This window comes from Lutra lutra, chromosome 6 (assembly GCF_902655055.1).
Source record: "Lutra lutra chromosome 6, mLutLut1.2, whole genome shotgun sequence".
Taxonomy (NCBI): Eukaryota; Metazoa; Chordata; class Mammalia; order Carnivora; family Mustelidae; genus Lutra; species Lutra lutra.
The window spans coordinates 20,122,674-20,141,960 of record NC_062283.1 but is presented as its reverse complement, the minus strand read 5'-3'; positions in this window follow the sequence as shown (position 1 = coordinate 20,141,960).

Genomic DNA, 19,287 nt, shown 5'->3' with positions numbered 1-19,287 from the left:
CATCAGATGGACACAGTTTTTAGCCGTGGGCGATCAGGAAGCAGGAGCTCTTTATGTTTTGTCTCCAATCAGATTGAGTTATCACACTCCCTACGTTTTGCTTGCAGTTTTTAACTTCCATAGCCTTTGAGTTTATGTTGCCTTGGATAAAAAGGCATTTATAAATGTCCCAGGGAGGGACGCCAGGGTGGCTCAGTTGGTGAAGCATCTGCCTTTGGCTCAGATCTTAATCCCAGGTTCCTGAGATGGAATCCCACATTGGGCTCCCTTGCTCAGCAGGAAGCCTGCTTCTCCCTCTGCCTGCCACTCCCTCTGCTTGTGTGCTCCCTCTCTCTCTCTCTCTCTGACAGATAAATAAAATTTAAAAAAAAAATTGGGGCGCCTGGGTGGCTCAGTGGGTTAAGCCGCTGCCTTCAGCTCAGGTCATGATCTCAGGGTCCTGGGATCGAGTCCCGCATCGGGCTCTCTGCTCAGCAGGGAGCCTGCTTCCCTCTCTCTCTCTCTCTCCCTCTCTGCCTGCCTCTCCATCTACTTGTGATCTCTCTGTCAAATAAATAAATAAAATCTTTAAAAAAAAAAAAATTGTCCCAGGGGAAATTGTAGTACAGGGTATCAAATCATTTAAGCTAGTTTCCAGAGGAGAAGATGCCTTTCTTGCATCTGTGTCCTCCAGAGATCTCAGTCCCCGTTGACAGTGGTGTGGAAACCTCTGGACTTGAATGTGGGGAATCAAAACTTGAATGGATGGAATTGTTGACTGGTTTTTGGCTTTCCTTTCCTTCATTTTCTGCATCACTCCACATCCTGCTTTGAGTGCTGGCAGGCCGTGATTACGAGCAGGCGGCTTTCCTGTGGCTAGTCCAATCACACAGCCTTGTCCTTGTCCTCGGGGGTTCCCCCCGCCCAGAATAGTAAGGGAGTCATTTAATGTGTGAGCAGAGCTATCTCTAGCTCTCTAGAGAGGTTTCCATGTCTCATTAGTGCTACTTAGTAATTTTGTTGAAAGGCTGACCAACTTCATCTACTTTGGGTGAGATTTTAGCCTTTACAAATCCTGTATGTGAACGTCATGGGGTTCTAGATTTGTCGGTGAAAAAGATCCTTGGGGCCAAAGAATTGTTGGAATCAGGATGCTGGAGTGCAGAAGCTGGAAAGAGAGGAGGTGAGAGATACTGAAGGTCATGCTCGTGGAGGGTTGCCCTTGGTGTGATATCTGTCGTTGGCTGCAGGAAGGGAGCAGACAAGAGCACTGAAGGCTGGAAGGCCAAGGACCTGAGGCCAGGGCTTGGCAGGACCATCTGTGTTAGGACAGGCCCCGCTTTAGAGCATCAGTAAGGGCCCTGCTTGAATCCTCAGGGCAGGAAGGGAAGTGGGCCGGGAGGGGGTGGCATCGATGCCTGCCCCCAGGAGGTGAGTGGTGTCCCATGACCTGAGATTCAAGGTGGCAGGGCAAGCAGTGCCCTTGGGAGAGCCGGAGTATAAATGGGACAAGGAAGAGGGAACCCACAGAGAAGACGCCGAGGACACAGGGCTTTTTGCTGGTGTCTGACCAGGAGTTCCGAAAGGCCCCGTGGGAGTATTTCAGGACTTAGAAAGGTGTGAAGGGGTCTCTTTGAGCTCAGGTACAGGCCCCTTGGTGGCATTGGTGGCTTCAAATTCTCAGAAACTGCTCCATTAAGTAGGCAAATGTCGTGACTGTGGTGGGGACAGTCGCTGTGCCCACCTCACAGAGTTGGTGTGAGGGACGCTGAGGAGAGCTGCAGGCAGCTTGTGGAGGCCGGGACCCATGCCTCAGTCACTGGAAAGGGAACAGCCAGGCACGTGGGGGCTTCTGTTGCCGTGTAGGGAGAAGCGCACATGACCACCTGTGAACTCCCTTGCCTCCTGCAGAAGCCACCGAACCCGAATCCAGGGAGCTTCCTGATGTCATCAGCAGTGACAGGAAATGCACCGCTCACAGGGACGGGATAACTGATGCTGGGAGCAATCGGTCCGCCAAATCCAAGTCAGAAGGTCTTTCTTGGAAAAAGGAAGAGCTATTGCAAAACCTGAGAGCAGTCAAAGAGACCTGCATCCCAGTGCTGGGGACTTCGTTTGGATCCCGATTAGACCAAACCAGTTGTAAAAAGATGGGTTTTTTGGGATGCCCGGGTGGCTCAGTTGGTTAAGTGCCTGCCTTTGGCTCAGGTCATGATCTCGGGGTCCTGGGATTGAGTCCCGCATCAGACTCCCTGCTCAGCGGGAAGTCTGCTTCTCCCTCTGCTTGCCTCTCTCTATTCTCTCTCTCTCTCTCTGACAAATAAAATCTTTTTAAAAAATGGACTTGTTTTGTTCGTTAGACAAAAAGTTTAAAATGGAGTAGGTATTAGATAATAGGAGGAATTGTAATTTTATTAGATATGATAGTAGTATTGTTCCATTTTAAAAATTGTGCCTCTTATGGACTGAAGTCTTTATGCATCTAACAAATATGTCTGGGATTGCTTGAAAATACTCCATACTTTTTTTTGTTTTTTAATTAACATATAATGTAGTATTAGCCCCAGGGGTACAGTTCTGTGAATCATCAGGTTTACACACTTCACAGCACTCACCATAGCACATTCCCTCCCCAATGTCCATAACCCAACCACCCTCTCCCTACCCTTCTCCCCCCAGCAACCCTCAGTTTGTTTTGTGAGATTAAGAGTCTCTTATGGTTTGTCTCCCTCCCGATCCGTCTTGTTTCAGAAAATACTTTCGTCTTTATCCCTATCCTTACAGTAGACAAAACAAGATCAGCAGAACATTAATAATTGCTAAAGCTGAGTAATGAGTGTATAGGGAGTCATTGTATTCTATTTTGAGGTATTAAAATTTCCATAAGAGAAAGTTTTTTTTTATATATGAGTTAAAAAAGTATGTCACACACAAGGTTTTTCACGTAATAGTAGTGTCCATATATGAATTGTAATGTCTTCCTGGTGCTGCCCTTGCTTGGTGTCACTTGAGATGACCTTTTGGCTCTGAAATCCAGATGCTATTAGTAGGGTGCAGTTCGAGAACCTGTATATTGAACAAAGACTAATGGAAGTTTTAGCTCTGCGAAGACTGATCCTTGTTTTAAAATATGATTCCATCTTCAGAGGGCCTGCTGATCACTCGATTTGGAATTGCAGTCTGCCCCCTTCCCAGCGGCCCCTACACACCTGTACTGCCTTTTCTCCACATTATTTTTCTAGGGCTCCTCTAACAAACTTACGTATTGAATTTACAGATATATGTATCATGTGTCTTCGCTCACCTCCCAAACTCCAACTAGAATGTAAGCTTCATGAGGGCAAGGATTTTTACCTTTGTTCAATTTTGTATCCCAGCACCTAGCATGCTATCTGGAACAGAGTAAATGCTCAGTAAATATGTAAGTGATTAGTAGGTTGTGTTTCTTTAAAAAAAAAAGGGGGGGGTATTACATCAATATGCACCCCGCATGTTTGTAACAGTGAAAAGCAGGAGTTGATGTGGACTGATTTGTACCTCTCTAGCCCTACACCGACCAGTGGTGTCCATTTTAAGGTGGTTGACCTGAGCTTTGTCTGTAGGCCCCCGTGGCACTCAAGCCGATGGAACTGATGGGTTTTAAACTAGATTGTTATTTTGATTTTGAAGGTGTGAGACCATCTGACCATTGTCCAAAATGCTCAGCCAAAATTCGACTGACTAATGAAATATTCAATCCCAAATCACTGCAATAAATAACAGTGGGAGTCTTTGAAACTAAGGCTTAGAATTTATACAGTTCTCCATCTTTTCCCAAATAAAGACTGAGCGTTTTTAAGATAAATTTATCTTATTAAAGATTTTTATTTATTCACTTTTGTGTGAGAGAGAAAGAGCACGAGCAAGAATGGTGGGCAGAGGGAGAAGCAGGCCCTCTGCTGAGCAGGAAAACCACGGCGGGACTCGATCCCAGGACCCCGGGATCATGACCTGAGCCGAAGGCAGACGCTTAACTGACTGAGCCACCCAGCTGCCCGATAAATTTATCTTAAAAGGTGGTTGTGAGTGTAAACAAGACTTCTGCTTACTTGACAGGCTGACAACTACCCCAGGGAAGCACCGTCCTGGTCCTTTTCTTCAATAGGGCATAAAATAGTTTGCCAGCTGCAAGACACTGGTGTCATTGTCATCTTTTGGTCCTGCCCAACCTAATTCATGACAAAATGATACCAGTACCGGCAGGAGTCTCCCACTTGGGACCTTGCCTCCTGTTACCCCACCGCATGAACATTGTCACGGCTTGCTTGATGGGAACCCTCTCTCGGCTGGGGAAAGGGTGAGTCACTTTCCTTTGGAATGACATTTTTCATCTGTAGACTGAGAGATCAGGTAGTCATAAGACTTTTTTTCTTTACAATTCCATTATATAAAGAAGTGTAGCAGATCAATGATTTAGAAAAGACCTTTCAAAGCCAAGGGACCAAGCTAGAATGGCATCTCTTAAAAGAGTTTGTTTATTAAAGATACAATCAATGGGTTTAAGGGGCCAGTGACCCCACAAGGCAGGTTTGCTTTTTATATGAAGCGTGATCGCAAGGCCCCATTTTCTAACTGTGTGCCATGTGAATTTCCTGATAGAGTTCTGTTCCTTGTCCCTGCAATAACGTTTGCGCCTCTAGAGAGAGCTGTGCTCTTGAGATCTAACTATTAACCCGTCCTGTAAGCTGCATGAAAGGCCTTTAGGCTGCTGATTGCCAGGACTTTTCAGACTGCCCAGGGTGCACAGGACCGGTCAAGTTCATCTCTTTATGTTCCCCTTCAAGAAGGATTAAATGAACCCATCTTGTTGACAGCAGGTGCATGTTTGGTGGCTGAGTTTTGAGTCCGTTCTCTTAAAGAACTGAGGAGTAACATTTTTTCCAGAAGTTGTAGCTCCTTTAATCAGGAGTTGCTTTCCTTTAAAACAGCACACAGGCTTGGAGAAGAGTAACAATCACACAACCACAGACTCCTGAAGAGCCTTAGACTGGGAGTCCGGCATGCTGTGAACTTGCTAGGGACTCACTTTCTCTTTCTGGGCCTCAGCTTTCCCATCTATGAAAGGAAGGTATTGGAGTGATGAGGACTCCGGAGTCCTAGAGCTGTGTCTGCGGTCACCACTGGTCACGGGAGACTGTTGAGCCCTTGCAGTGTGGCAGGGCAGGCTTGTAAGTGCAAAATACACACTGAATCTTGAAGACTCAGTATGGAAAAAGAAGAATGTAAAGTGACATTCTAGAGGAATGTAAAGTGAATGTAAAGTAACTTTTTAATATTGATTACACGTTGAAATGCTAATCTTTTGCATGCAGTAGTCACCCCCCACCCCCAGCCCATACCTGTGGTTCCAGTTGCCCGTGGTCAACCGCAGTCCAGAAGCAGGTGGTCCTCCTTCCCACGCATGCTTGGAAGGTCTGTAGTGGCTTAGCACTGGGTCACCATGCCTGAGTCACTCACCTCCCTCCCTCTCCTCACATGACATTTTATCATCAAACATTATTAACATCAAACATCATCCCAATAAGAAGGGTGATATAGTACAATAAGATATTAGAGGGAGAGAAACCACATTCAAATAACTTCTGTTACAGCATTATTATTGTTAATCCCTTACTGTGTCTAATTCAGGTACACCCTGGGACAGAAGAACATGACCCCAAGCTGCTTTCCACACCGCCGCCAGACATGACATTTTCAAATCTCATTTTATCTTTAAAAAAAAAAAATCCATGTGAATTTTATATTCTACTTCATACTAAATTTCTGCTAAAAACTTTTTTGAAAGTTTAAAATGATAATCAATTAACATTAATGCTCCAGGAAGTTGTGCTCTGAGTTTAACTTGAGGTTCCCCTGTGGGCCATCATAATTATATTTGAAAGTCCGTTGCTAGTGAGGACAGTGTGGCAGGATCTTTGTTTGAAAATTGTAGTATAATAGTATCCATTATATTGAAGTAAGGGTTAAATGAGATAAAATGCAGATAGGTTCTTTAGCACACAATAAATGTTTAATAAGAAAAAGTAAGTATTGGTTACTTTTCTCTTGTTGTTCCTAAAACGTGCCCATTCCATATAAAATGAAGGAGTAGAGGCTATAGGATTTCTCTTGGGAAATGTAAGCCATAGTGGGAGAGCATACATGAAGTTATAGCACTGTATCCAGACTCTTCATGTGTAGGAAACCTGCTTCCCTCTTTGTTTTGCTCATCTTTTGCAGGTGTTGGTAGACGGCCACGTGGTGTAACTGAGAAAGTCCCAGATTTGAATTAAGAAACTGAATTCTAGAGGCACCTGGGTGCTTCAGTGGGTTAAAACCTCTGCCTTCGGCTCAGGTCATGATCCCAAGGTCCTGGGATCGAGCACCGCAACGGGCTCTCTGCTCAGCAGGGAGCCTGCTTCCCTTCCTCTGTCTCTGCCTGCCTCTCTACCTACTTGTGATCTCTGTCTGTCAAATAAATAAATAAAATTTAAAAAAAAAAGGAAAGAAACTGAATTCTAGTCTGGGACCTAATATTCCTCCTTATTTTATTTAGACTTTATACCCCATCTATGAAGAATTTCAAAATGGTTTCAGTAAGGAACATATGCAGTCCTATCAATAAAAAGAGCAAAGCCATTCGGAGGAAGGGAGAGGTCGCCACAGCAAAAACCTATGGGCAGATAGATATTTGTTGCCCGGCTGAATTTCCAGAGCTTTTGGTCAAAAGGATCAGTGAGCTTGGGGAAGTCATTTGCTGTAAGCTCTTGTCTTGCTCAGCTCCAGAATGGGGAGGACCAGTGGGCCAGGTGATTGCTAAGGCTTTTGCATTTCTAAGCACAGCACTTGCAAAGTTAGACAAATTCTGATGGGTTCAAGTGCCACCTCCAGTGTTCATCAGAGGATGAACAAACCGAACTTTCTGAACTTGTCCCTTCACCTGAAAGGAAGATGGTATGAAAATCAAATGTGGTGTCAGGGGAAAAGTCCAATGCTTGACTCCTAGGAAGGGATCGCTGCTGGTTTCCCAGAGGAATTCTAGGAAGTTCGAATGCAAGTTGACTGACAGCGCCACAGTTTTGCTCTGGTGCCCTCTTCCAAAATAAATATTTTATTTTACACACAGGGTAAGTTGGAACTTTAAAGCCAAGATCTCCAGAGCCAGTGGTCATGGCGTCCGTGGCACAGCCCTTGAAGGAAGGGGGATCTCTGAGGAAATGACCTATACCACCAACACTGCTTCTGGGACTGTGTTTTTAAGAGCAGGTGAGGGATTTTATTTCAATCAAGACCAATTCTCACCCAACTGTAAAAGGCTAATTTCTGCGGAGCAGATTTTAATGAGGTGGAAGGCACTGGGGTGTGGTGGGAAGTGGGAAATGTGAAGAGTAGGGAGGGTGGAGAAGTCCAAAAGCCAAACTTACTGACTTCACAGTCGGCCCTGCCCTCCCTTCAAACAGTGGGAGGAGTCAGTTAACTCTGGGGACCTGCTCATCCTGTTAGGAAACCGCTCCCAATTTGGGGCATGGGCTGGCAGCCTGCGCTCCTGGGTAAGGTGGAGCTGCTTCAGGGAGCCCACACCCAGCAGCTGACTAGGAGAAGCCGGCCTTCCCAGCCAGGTGCCCGAGCGCGTGCTCACCCAGAGGGTGGGCTGTGCAGCGGAGGCTGGGAAATCAGCGGCGCACAGGGCCACCTCGGCCCCCCGCCCCACCCCGCGAGTCCTTCTGGGCATGCGGGCCAGGCTGTAACGGGGATTCTCCAGTAGAGCTGTGGGTTGGGTTCTTTTGGTTGGTTTTCATTTTTGCTTTTTGGCAAAAAATGACCGCTTTCGGTCAGGGCTGCTCTATAGCTTAGTGGGAGGTAGAAAGCCAGTAGCTCTCGCTTTTGCTGGAAAGCCGGGTTCTGGTTAGGATTCCACCTTCCATCCTGCTTCTCCCGTTTCAGAGTGAGTACGCATGATGGGTGCTGCTTAAATTTAGCCTGCGCCTGCCAGGGAAGAAAGCGTCCTGGGCGTCTGCTGGATTCACCCTCCCACAGCTCTCTGAGATACTTTATACCTTGGGGAGTAGGTCTGAGTCCCTGCGGTGGGCCAGAGTGGGCTTAAATGGTCCTGCCTCTGAAGTCCAGGGATGGGCCACAAAGAGCAGATTCTCGGGGGGCAGCTCTCCAGAGCGAAGCAGCTTCTCAAGGTGTCCCAGAGATGGACATCCAGCTCTCAGACTAGAGGGGCTTGCTGCCAACAAGGCAGTCTGGAGGAAGAGGGAAAAAAAAAAATCCAACAACCTTAACAATGGGAAAACATTTTGGTAACAAAGAAAGGGCAAGTCCCTACAAGAAGGCAAGTGCAGAAAAGGAATGGTTGTATTTGGGGTTTGGGATTTTAGCTTCATGTATCTTCAAGCCCGAGGGAGGCCCCGCCCAGCCTCCGCGGGTACTGTCTGGTCCAGCCGCGTCCCCAGGGCTCCTCACCGTGGCTGATGCGCCAGCCGGTATCAGCAGCCCAGCAAGCGCAGGAGTCTGTTTTCCAGAACCAGGTGTTTTGAGGGGGGTGGGAATCAGAGCAGATGTCTTTGGGGCGCTTGGGCTGCTGCAACTGGAGGCTGGGCGCTGGTGGGGCGGGCGGCGCTGCCAGGGTGCGTGCTGTGGTCACGTGGAGGCGGCGCGCGCGCACGACTGTGCACCACGGCGACCCACGTGTCCCCAGAGAAGGCCCGCTGGTGCTTGTGAACGGGTGGGACTGGATGCGTCGGGAGTCCTTGACATTTAGGAACATGCCCAGCCAGTGCTCCCGGACGTCCGCAGGAGTGGAAAGTGCACCAAGCTTGGCAGCCTTTGGTGGTCTGGCCCCCCCAAACCCCTCTTGGTAGTCGTGCTCCTCACTATCACGTCACCTCCCTGAGGCCAGAAAGGTCCAGAGATCTAGGCCCTTGAGAGAGCCTTGAAGCACCTCCTGGCCATGGCTGCTGTCCCCAGCTCAGGGGAGGCGGATCACAGGGTCTATGCCCCAGCTGTGGAAAGGGGGTCCACTTTCCAATGGCCTGTTGGAGGCTTCTTGAAGGGATTTGAGATGCTCTCTGTCATTCACAATTCCAGAAAGGCCAGGGGAAAGTGGAAAGTTGTAGATGTGATTGCCAGCACTCTGCTCTAGTTCTGAGAGCAACAGCTGTTGTGGCCTGACTATCCCCCATCCCCAATCCCACCCCAAGGATGGCCAGGCTGCCTGGCGGCTGGTTCCCTCGATCCCTGACAAGCCTCTTAGTCCCCTGAGTCTGTTCTGGGTTCTGTGGTGGTGGTTTTTTGAAGTAGAAGATGTGGACAGCAGAAAGATATGCCATCCAGAGCCTTCCTGGGGCTCTGGTTTATGTATCGTTCATGTCGCATTCTTAGGCTTTGGCCACGTGAAGTGTGCTCTGAAGTCACAAGGGAGGTTGGAGAGCTTGGAGTCCATTTTTACCACAAACATTTACTTGCATACTTTAGATTTATTTTTCCAACACCGATTCCCCCACCAAAACAAAAAACAAAAAACAAAACAAAACAAAACAAAAATCCCCCTAGAAACAAATAGAAAGTTAATGAAAATCAACAGTAGCTATATTACTCATTTGCTCATTTTGTGTGTGTGTGTGTGTTTCTGAATTGAATAGCATTCTAAGCCTGCAGATGATATGCTAATGGGGGATAGACCAGGGTTATACCTCTGCTCCTGCCCTTAATATTACTGTTTCCTTATGGAATAACACACACGTGCTGAGAAAGAGCCCTGATGCATTATCTCCCATGTGCGTTTAGAGGCAGGCCCATTCTGGATGCTTCCCTTGGCCATCCAAAGTCTTCATCCAGGACCTGGTTCTTTATGGTATTCTCATCCTGCTATCAGGAGTGTATTGCCTGTTCCTGACAATACCCAGAGGTAGAAAGGACTTTTCCCCATCATTCTTTTATCAGCTAAGAAGACTTTCACCAGAGGTCTTGCAGATTTCCATGTGAATTGCATTTCACTGCCAGTCACTAGCCCAGGAGAAGGCTAGGACTAATGGTGGTTCTCTCCTTGGGATTAGGGCTGGGTCACTTTCCCGAATCCCATGGCCACCCCCTCCCCACCCAAAGGAAAATGTGTTATTGGATGCACTTGGGGTTCTTTCAAGGGGAAAGAGGAAATGGCGCTGGGTTGGAGGTCAACAGGGTGTGCCTAGCGAGGTTACATGAAGTAAGAGTGACCCAGGTTATAGAAGGCCTTCTCTGAGCGCAGAAACATGGGCTTAATCAGCAAAGCCATCAGAGTCATGTTGGCAACCAGTCAGTGAGCACTGACTAGGTGTGCCGCTCAAAGATGTCAAGTGCATTACCACGCTGAATTCTCCAGAAGGTTACACACCCCGCACAGGTCACACAGGCAAACGGTGAGAGTGATAGAGCAGGCCGGTTAATGGAAGTGACATTTGGGTTCAGCGTTGCACGGAAACTCCTGGTAGGGAGAGAGGTTGATGGCACGGGTACCAGTTAGAGAGCTCTGGGAAGAATGTGCAGATATGCTGAGGGTAGGCAATGCTGTGAAATGAAATTGTGAGCACCTGTTAAATGTGATGTACTCCACCAGGCAGTGTATCTCGTTTAATTACTTCATTCTCACAAGGATCCCATGGGGTAACTTTTCATTGTGGTGAAAAAAAACCCTGACATGAAATTTATCATCTTATCTATCTTGGAGTGCTGTTCAGTAGTGTTAAGTATATTTACATTGTTGTGCAACAGATCTCCAGAATGTTTTCATCTTGCAAAACTGAAACTCTATACTCACTAAACACTAATGCCCCTTTGCCCTTTCCCCAGCCCTAGGCAACCACCTTTTAACCTTTTGTTTCTATGCTCTTGAGTACTTTAGATATTTCACAGGAGTAGAATAATGCAGTGTTTGTCCTTTTGCATCTGGCTTGTTTTGTTTAGCATAGTGTTCTCAAGTTCTAATATGAGCCAGGATTTCCTTTAAAATGCCTGCATAATGGGGCGCCTGGGTGGCTCAGTGGGTTAAAGCCTCTGCCTTCGGCTCAGGTCATGATCCCAGGGTCCTGGGATGGAGCCCCACATTGGGCTCTCTGCTCAGCGGGGAGTCTGCTTCCTCCTCTCTCTCTGCCTACTTGTGATTTCTGTCTGTCAAATAAATAAATAAAATCTTAAAAAATAAAAAAATAAAAAAAAAATAAAATGCCTGCATAACGGGCGCCTGGGTGGCCCAGTCAGTTAAGCGTCTGACTCTTGATTTCGGCTCAGGTCATGGTCTCAGGGTCATGAGATCGATCCCTGCATCAGGCTCTGTGCTCAGCAGGGAATGAGCTTGAGATTCTCTCCCTCTGTGCTGCCCCCCCCACTTGCATCATGTGAGTGTGCACTCTCTCAAATAAAAATAAATGAATCTCTAAATAAATAAATAGAATGCCAGCATAAGTTCCATTGTGTGTGCATACCACATATTCTTTATCCATTCTTCTGTGGATGGGTGCTGGAATTGCTTCTGCCTCTTGATTGTTACAAATAGTGCTATTATCAACATGGGGGGGGGACACATATCTCCTTGAAATCTTGTTTTCAGTTCTTAAAGATATATATCCAGAAGTGGGACTGCTGGATCATACGGCAATTACAGTCTTAATTTTTTGAGGACCCTCCATACGGTCTTCTGTAATGGCCGTACCATTTTACATTCCCACCAGCCATACATGAAGGATGCCAGTTTCACCAACATTTGTTAGTCTATTCTTTTGATAGTAGCCATCCTAATGTGTCTGAGGTACGATCTCTCTGTGGTTTCAGTTTGCACTTCTCTCATCATTAGTCATGTTGGATATCTTTTCATATGTGTGCTAGCCATCTGTGTGGGAGAAGACACGCTTCTTTGTCTATTCAAATCTTTTGCCTATTTTAAAATCACATTGTTTATATTTTCGTGGTTGTGTTATATATGTGTTATATATAGTGGCTATTAACCCCTTATCAGAGATATTTGCAAATGTTTTCTACCATTTCCTGGCTTTCTTTTCACTTCCTGATTGTTTCTAAGTGTAAGATTTTTTTATCCTCATTACTGCAATTGAATAGATTGATGATTGAATAAATACTTCATATGGCTCTCTCCTCAAGTACGCAGTGTGATACTTCAGAGACTTTGTCTTGCCTTTAAATCCCTAGTGTCTACCAAATGCCTGCCCGTGAATGAGAGAATAGACAGAGCCTCACAGGTTACATGGCTTTCTCAAAGTTGCACCACTACCAAGAGGCAGCATCAGAATAGGAAGTCAGGCTTTTGGATCCGACATAGGTTTCCTTTTGCTATACCAATGATTGTTAGTTCACTTTCAGATATCTTCCTAACCCCAAAACTTGAATCCATTCTTTGATTTCATGGGCAAATGATGTACAATTCCCAATATTTTCTATTGTGTAGTGTGGGAAAGGCCACTCACTATAACCTGCTAAGGGAGTTAGCAAAAGTCACTAAAACATGTTATTCATAAACCAACATTAATGCATCACTTGAGAGTCCTGCAGACTCAACATCCATATTTCTCTGAAGAAGTCTGGCTGCCACTTGAGGCTTGGAGAAGTTGCCATTTTTCTTCTGCACCTGCATGAACAGATAGCCAGACCAGGAGATTTGGAAACTGTTTGGCATTATCTAGAAGAGTCAAAGTTGCCATACTGATGACTCACCAATTCCAGTGTTATGTACAGCCTTGGACTTGTGCTGCCCGATGTGGTTGCCTTTAGGCTACAGGTGACTATTTAAATTTAAATTAAGTAAAATTAAATAAATAAAAATTAAGCTCTTCGGTTGCATTGGCCATATGTCAAATACCCCATAGCCACATGTGGCTGGTGGCCACTGAGTTGGCCAACACAGATTAGAAATTTCCATCATTGCAGAAAGTTTGACCAGACAGCACTGCCCTAGAGAAACTTGTGCATGTGTGTCCCTAGAGCCGTATACAGGAATGGTCCTGGCCCCGTTGCTCATACTAACCCCAGACTAGAAGTAGCTCACTATCTACCAGCAGTAGAATGGGCAAAGCAGCTCATTCCCAAAATACTGGGAATTGTATAATGAAATATGATGCAAATGAAAATGAATAAAGAGAGGTGTATACAGCAAACAAAAAGATTGAGCAAAAGATGGGAGAGAGACAAACCATAAGTGACTCTTAATCTCACAAAACAAATTGAGGGTTGCTGGGGGGAGGGGCGTTGGGAGGGGGGGGTGGGGTTATGGACATTGGGGAGGGTATGTGCTATGGTGAGTGCTGTGAAGTGTGTAAACCTGGCGATTCGCAAACCTGTAACCCTGGGGATAAAAATATTTTATATGTTTATAAAAAATTTTAAAAATAAATAAATAAATTTTTAAAAAAAGATTGAGCAAAAGAAATAAGACATGGAGATACACACAGATGGACAGTACAGTTGCATGAAGTTTAAAATGATTCAGAACTCTATTATTTAGTACACTATGGTAAAATAAAGGAAAGCAAGTAGTGAGGGCTGTGAAGTGTGTAAACCTGGCAATTCCCAGACCTGTACCCCTGGAGCTAATAATACATTATATGTTAATTAAAAAATTTAAAAATTTTTAAAAAAAGGAAAGCAAGATCATTATCCTAAATATTGGTGCAATGTTAGGATAGTGGTCCCTTCCTATCTGGTCTTCATAGAGAGCTATGCCAGTGGTTTGGTGAAGGAAATGTTTCTATTCTCTTAGGCTACTGAGAGGAAGAGAGTAAGGCAGTGAGTATCTCAGTTAGTTAATCAATCCCTGTAAGAATAGTCTAAGAAAGTGCTATAGAGGGCTGCCCGGGTGGCTCAGTAGGTTAAACGTCTGACTCTTCATTTCGGCTCAGTCATGAACTCAGGATCCTCAGATCAAGCCCCGAGTTGGGCTCCATGCTCAGCACGGAGTCTCATTGTCCCTCTCACTCTGCTCCTTCCTTCTCTCTCTCTCTCTCTCTCTCAAATGAATAAATAAATAAAAACAAACTTAAAAAAAAAAAGTGCTGTAAACCGAATGTTTGAGTCTCTCGAAGTCATATGTTGAAACCTAACCCCCAATTGATGGTATTCCAAGGTGGGGGCTTTAGGAGGTGATCAGGTCACAGAGCCCTCATGAATGGGGTTAGTGCCTTTACAAAAGAGAGCTTCCTGGTCCCTTCCACCATGTGAGGACACAGTGAGAACACGGTGTGACCGTGTTCTGTGACCAAGAAGCAGGTCCTCAGTAGAGGCTGAATCTGTTGGTACCTCGATCTTGGAGTTCCCAGCCTCCAGAACTGTGAGAAATACATTTCTGTTGCCTATAAGCCACACCCTGTCTATGGTATTCTGTTATAGCAGCCTGAACAGACTAAGACAGGTAACTATTAGGGTTGGGAATTATTTGACTTATTTTAAAGCAAGGGTCATATAATTTACCATTTCCTCCTGAATGGGATGACTTTAAAAGTTTACAGGTATTATAACCATTTTATATTCCATTAAAAAGAAAATCCCATTTATGCCTACACTAAAAGTTTTGCCTCACTTCCTACTGCTAGTCACTTTGGGCAGGAAGAAGAGGAAGGGTAGGAAGTGAGTGTAAGGTTTCAACAGAGTTTTTGATGGACAAGCAATGCTAAAGATGACTGTCAGTGCTTGAAACCATCCGACACTGTTGTCAGCTCTGCACACTTTTATGGGGGCATCAGAGTGCTGCTCTGCCCTCTGGAGGGGTTCTTGTCCCGGGCCAGGAGCCACCTGGAGACATGGCTCTGGGGAATCAGGCTTGGCGAGGGGAGCAAGCCTTGGTGGTGGGGTGCTCCCAAATTTGCAGACAACCCGGTTCAGCCCAGCAGGATTCGAGGATGGAGGATTTTGGTGTTCTGTTAGTGTTCAGTTTCTAGATAAAATCACTTCCGTGCTTTTGTCAAATGGCCTTATCTGTGACTCTTACCTAGACTAAAATATTGGTCAGTGTGTGACTTGGTCCTTTCAGGAAGAAATAGCTGTGGGTTGCCTTTGGGAACACACTTAGCTCACATGGCTAAGAAACCTTTAAGTCCGTGCAATCGAGCAGGGGATTCTACTTCACCCCATCCCCTTTGAATTCTTGCAGCTGCCTTGGTTTGGCGGAGTGCACGATTAAACCTCTCCAGTACACAGCAGAAACCAGCCAGGCCCTGTGGGCTGGCTCAGAGGGCAGCCACCTTACCCTCATCTTCGCTCCCACCTCTCAGCCAGAAAGAAATGCATTTCCAAGACTCCGGTGTGTTTGGACTAAGCGTAACCTCTGTCTCTCCTCTCTGCCTTCCAGTCTCTTCTGGTCTCCAGTCTCTTCCAAAGGGCAAACTCCCCAAGAATCAAACAGTATTTTGGTAGTTTTCCCCATGCTGTGGCCATCACTTCTTCAAATATTTCCCCAAGAATGAACCACTTCCATAGGCACGTAGGGAACATGGATCTTATTACCAAATTGTGAAACTTCCCTGAAAACACAAGAACGCTAGGCTCTTGGGTTCCCACATGGAATGCTGGTGTTTAGAGACTAAAGTAGCCTTCTGAATTTGTGGGGGGGGGGCTTTAAGTCTTACAAAACGAGGAAGTTGGGGCACCTGAGTGGCTCATTCGGTTAAGCGTCTACCTTCAGCTCAGGTCATGATCCAGGGGTCATGGAATTGAGTTCTCATCGGGCTCCTTGCTCATTGGGGAGTCTGCTTCTCCTTCTCCCTTTGCTCCCCTTCCCCAGTCCTCTCTCTCTCTCTCTCTCAAAGACATAAAATTTTTAAAATATAAAAAAAGGAAATAAATTAAAAAGTTATCAGGTCTGGATATGCAGAAGCAGATGAACCCCAAAACTGTCACTGTGTTCTTAGAGTTCTGGAGGTAGCCTTGGGTTTAAGGGAGAAGGAAGGAGATCATCCTACAGAGTTTCTCAAACTTGCTCCGTGAGTAACTGGTCTGAGAAATAGTCCCAGTTGCCAGGTGTATGTTTGTGGGATGTGGGGGTGGGGAGCTGCGTGGGGACAGGAAGGAGAGAGGTCATTCAGAGGGAGAGTGACCTCCGAGTATGGAAAGGACTGGGAGTAACAATATGGCTGGGTGGGGGGAGATTTTGACCACATCTCTGAACTAAGAGGAATGGATGCAGGGTGTGAGGAGGGAAGACCAAACCAAAACCCAGTTTAACATGTGAGTCTTGAGAATAACCTTATCCAAAGGTAAGAAAGAAAAGCTTTAGTTCCATCTGCCTTGTGGCATGGCTGGTAAACCATGCTTGCTGTGAGGTTCTTCAGAGAAAGCTTGGTCAAAGACATAATATCCCAAATCCTGGCTGGGAGACTCATAGCTCAAAGAGTCTGGCCCTTCTAACTCTTTGAGTTTGAAAGTCAGTTTTTACCTCAGTTGGGACAAGAGATCTGGGGAGAATTTTCTTTCAAGGTTGAAAACTCCTAAGGACTATCCTATTTTATCTATCCTATTTTATGTATATACGGAAAATTGGCCTTTTCAAAAACTGGACTTTACAAAGTCTTTTAGTTCTGTAAAATCATTAGTAGAAAGTATGCTTCCTTTAAGCATGACTTGCATTTTCTACAGATAGTTCATGTAATTTTTACCATTCTTTCAAAAATGTGAATTTCTTACAATTGAATAATTCCAGGGGTGCCTGGGTGGCTCAGTCAGTTAAGTGCCTGACTCTTGACTTCAGCTTAGGTCATGATCTTGGGGTCATGAGACACAGCCCCATAGTTAGTCTGTTGGTTGGTTGTTTGGTATCCTCACTCAGCAGAGAATCTGTTTCTCTCAGTCTCTCTGTGCCCCTCCCCCTCTGTGAGAGAAATAAATAAGTCTTAAAAAAAAAAAGAATGAATAATTCTACCTAGTTAAGGTGAGGAGTTTGACTCACTTTGGTGTTAGCCAGAGGATTCTTTCTTTACTCAAAAAAGTCTAAACTTTATATTAATCAGTTGATTTAGTTTAAACATATTTTCCTCTATTAAACCTCATATATTTCTTTGTTGTACCTTTTGTCAAGTGTATGTAGTATTTATTTTAAAAAAGTTAGGTAAATCATCATGTTACACAGAAAATAGTCGTAGCTTGCTTTCCCTATGCTTTCCCCACTCCCCTATTATTCCTCCCTTGGTATTTGCTATATTTTTTAAGTCAGTTCTTGGGTATTTGCCCCCATTTCTCCAGTTAACAAGCTTGTATTTCTATTGCTTTATTGTGAGATTCAGGCATTCGTTATTGTCCTTCTTCTATAAGAGATGAGAATTACGTCTTGTTCCTCCCTCAGCGCACACACTTACACTTCCTTTCTTCTCCCCATTTCCAGTACAGCTATATTTCATATGAATTCCGATATTTGTGCTAGTGGGGCTATCTGCTGTTCAGAGAAGAGCCTGAACCATATTTCTTTCCCTTCCAGCTATTAGTTCTTCCCTCAGTTAATGCAGAGGAGCAAAATTTGCCACCCCCTAATGTGTCTCTTTGGCATGTGGATCATTTTAGGCTTATCATTTTTAAGAAACAGAAGGCTCGGGAAGAACCTTTGGCCTTTCTCCTAACTGCGTGGAAGAATTTAGTCAGAGGATCTGCTCCAGGAAGGGAAGTGTCAACACTGACAACTACAGTGTAAGATAAACTAGGTGTAGTAGACAGGAAGGAGCTTAGCAAAGTCTGTTTGTTAAAATTCCTGCCTACTTCCCAATGTTTCTGAGTGGCCACAGCAAACATGTGTTTACCAAACATTTATTCTTTTTCATCTTCCTGTGAATTGTCTTCCCTGTCTTTGAAGTTCCAGACCCCTCCCCCCTTCTCCTCTTCAGGATGATCTATACCTCATTTTGCCTGACTGTCTTTGGAACCTCCTCTGTTTATATGGATTCTCTTTGCATGTGTAATTACATTTGGCCTCATGCCAATTTAACTCTTAGACCAACCAAAAGAATCTTAGAGGGTGTAGGAAATTTTTCCTCCCCAATATTACCAGCTATCTTTAAAAAATTTATTTTTTGCTTATTTTTCTCCTTGGCTATGACTAATTCCATCCCAAATTCTCTACTAATTGTCTAGGTCCCTTCCCCAAAATATTCCTTTTCATCAAATACCCTGTCAATTTCATCTTCACAAAAGTTCTTTGGCCTGGTTGCCCCTGTGCAGGTGCACACCTGTCATCCTGGGGTCTCTTCATTGTCTCATGGGGTTCCTGTCACCTCTTTCCTACCTTGGATCTCTAGTTCCCTGTCTTATTTTTAATCTCTCTGCCTTTTTTGTTCTAGGAGGTTTCTAATCTTAAACTGAGTTTTCATTTTTAAAACATCCTGACTTCTAATAGCTTTTGAGAAATTCTCTCACCACAGCTTTTTCATATGATCTTGTTCTTTCATGAATATACTTTTTTCCCCATATCTTTGCAATATAGTTTACAAAAAGATGCTGTCTTGACAAATGATATCTTGATCCCCCCTTAGGACAGTCCAGCATCCTGGTTGGTGGTGAGAACCTGGCTCCCAGCATCTGAAAGCCTTGCACCTTTAATTGTTTCATTATCAGTGTGTAAACATTCACACACTCTTCCCCCTTCGGTAGAGTCTCCTCACCCCTAACTGTGCCTGGTGTCCCCCAGTCCAGAGACTTTTTTTTGCCTTCCGCTGAATTCCCACATTTTGCTGTGGTGATGGTGGTGGGGAGGGAGAGAGTTGGAGAGCAGGAGAAGGGACTCCATGGAGTTAACCGCTTCCTAAACAGCGTTCACCTAGTCGTCCCTCAGATGGAAGTCATAACTCCTTCACCCCTAGTTTCTGAGATACCTGGTGCTGCCATTTCTGGAGTGTTTTAAGGACTCTTGAGGTGTAAATCAGGTTGTGCTCAGCATTTCCCATTTGTTCAGTGTTCAGCTTTTCAGGTCAGCTAAGTCACTTGCCAGTGGTCCATTTCCAGCTTCCAAAGTTCTATTTTGTCTCCCCTCTCTGTCTCCTCGTTCCCATGCAGGTTTTATTTGCTTTGTTTTTAATGTTTCAGGAGGGAACAAAATAAGATGTGTGTGTGTGTGTGTGTGTGTGTGTGTGTGTGTACGTGCGCGCGCGCACGCGCGCGCACATGCGCTTATCACAATATTTACCCAGAAGTACATTGCGAATTCTAACAGAGTTGTTTAGTTAGGGAGATACAAACACTGCAGAAATGGCCTAGAAATCTTTTATTTAATTGGTGTGAGCCCGTGAGAAAAGGAAATAAAAAATATTATATTTGAATGAGTGCCTA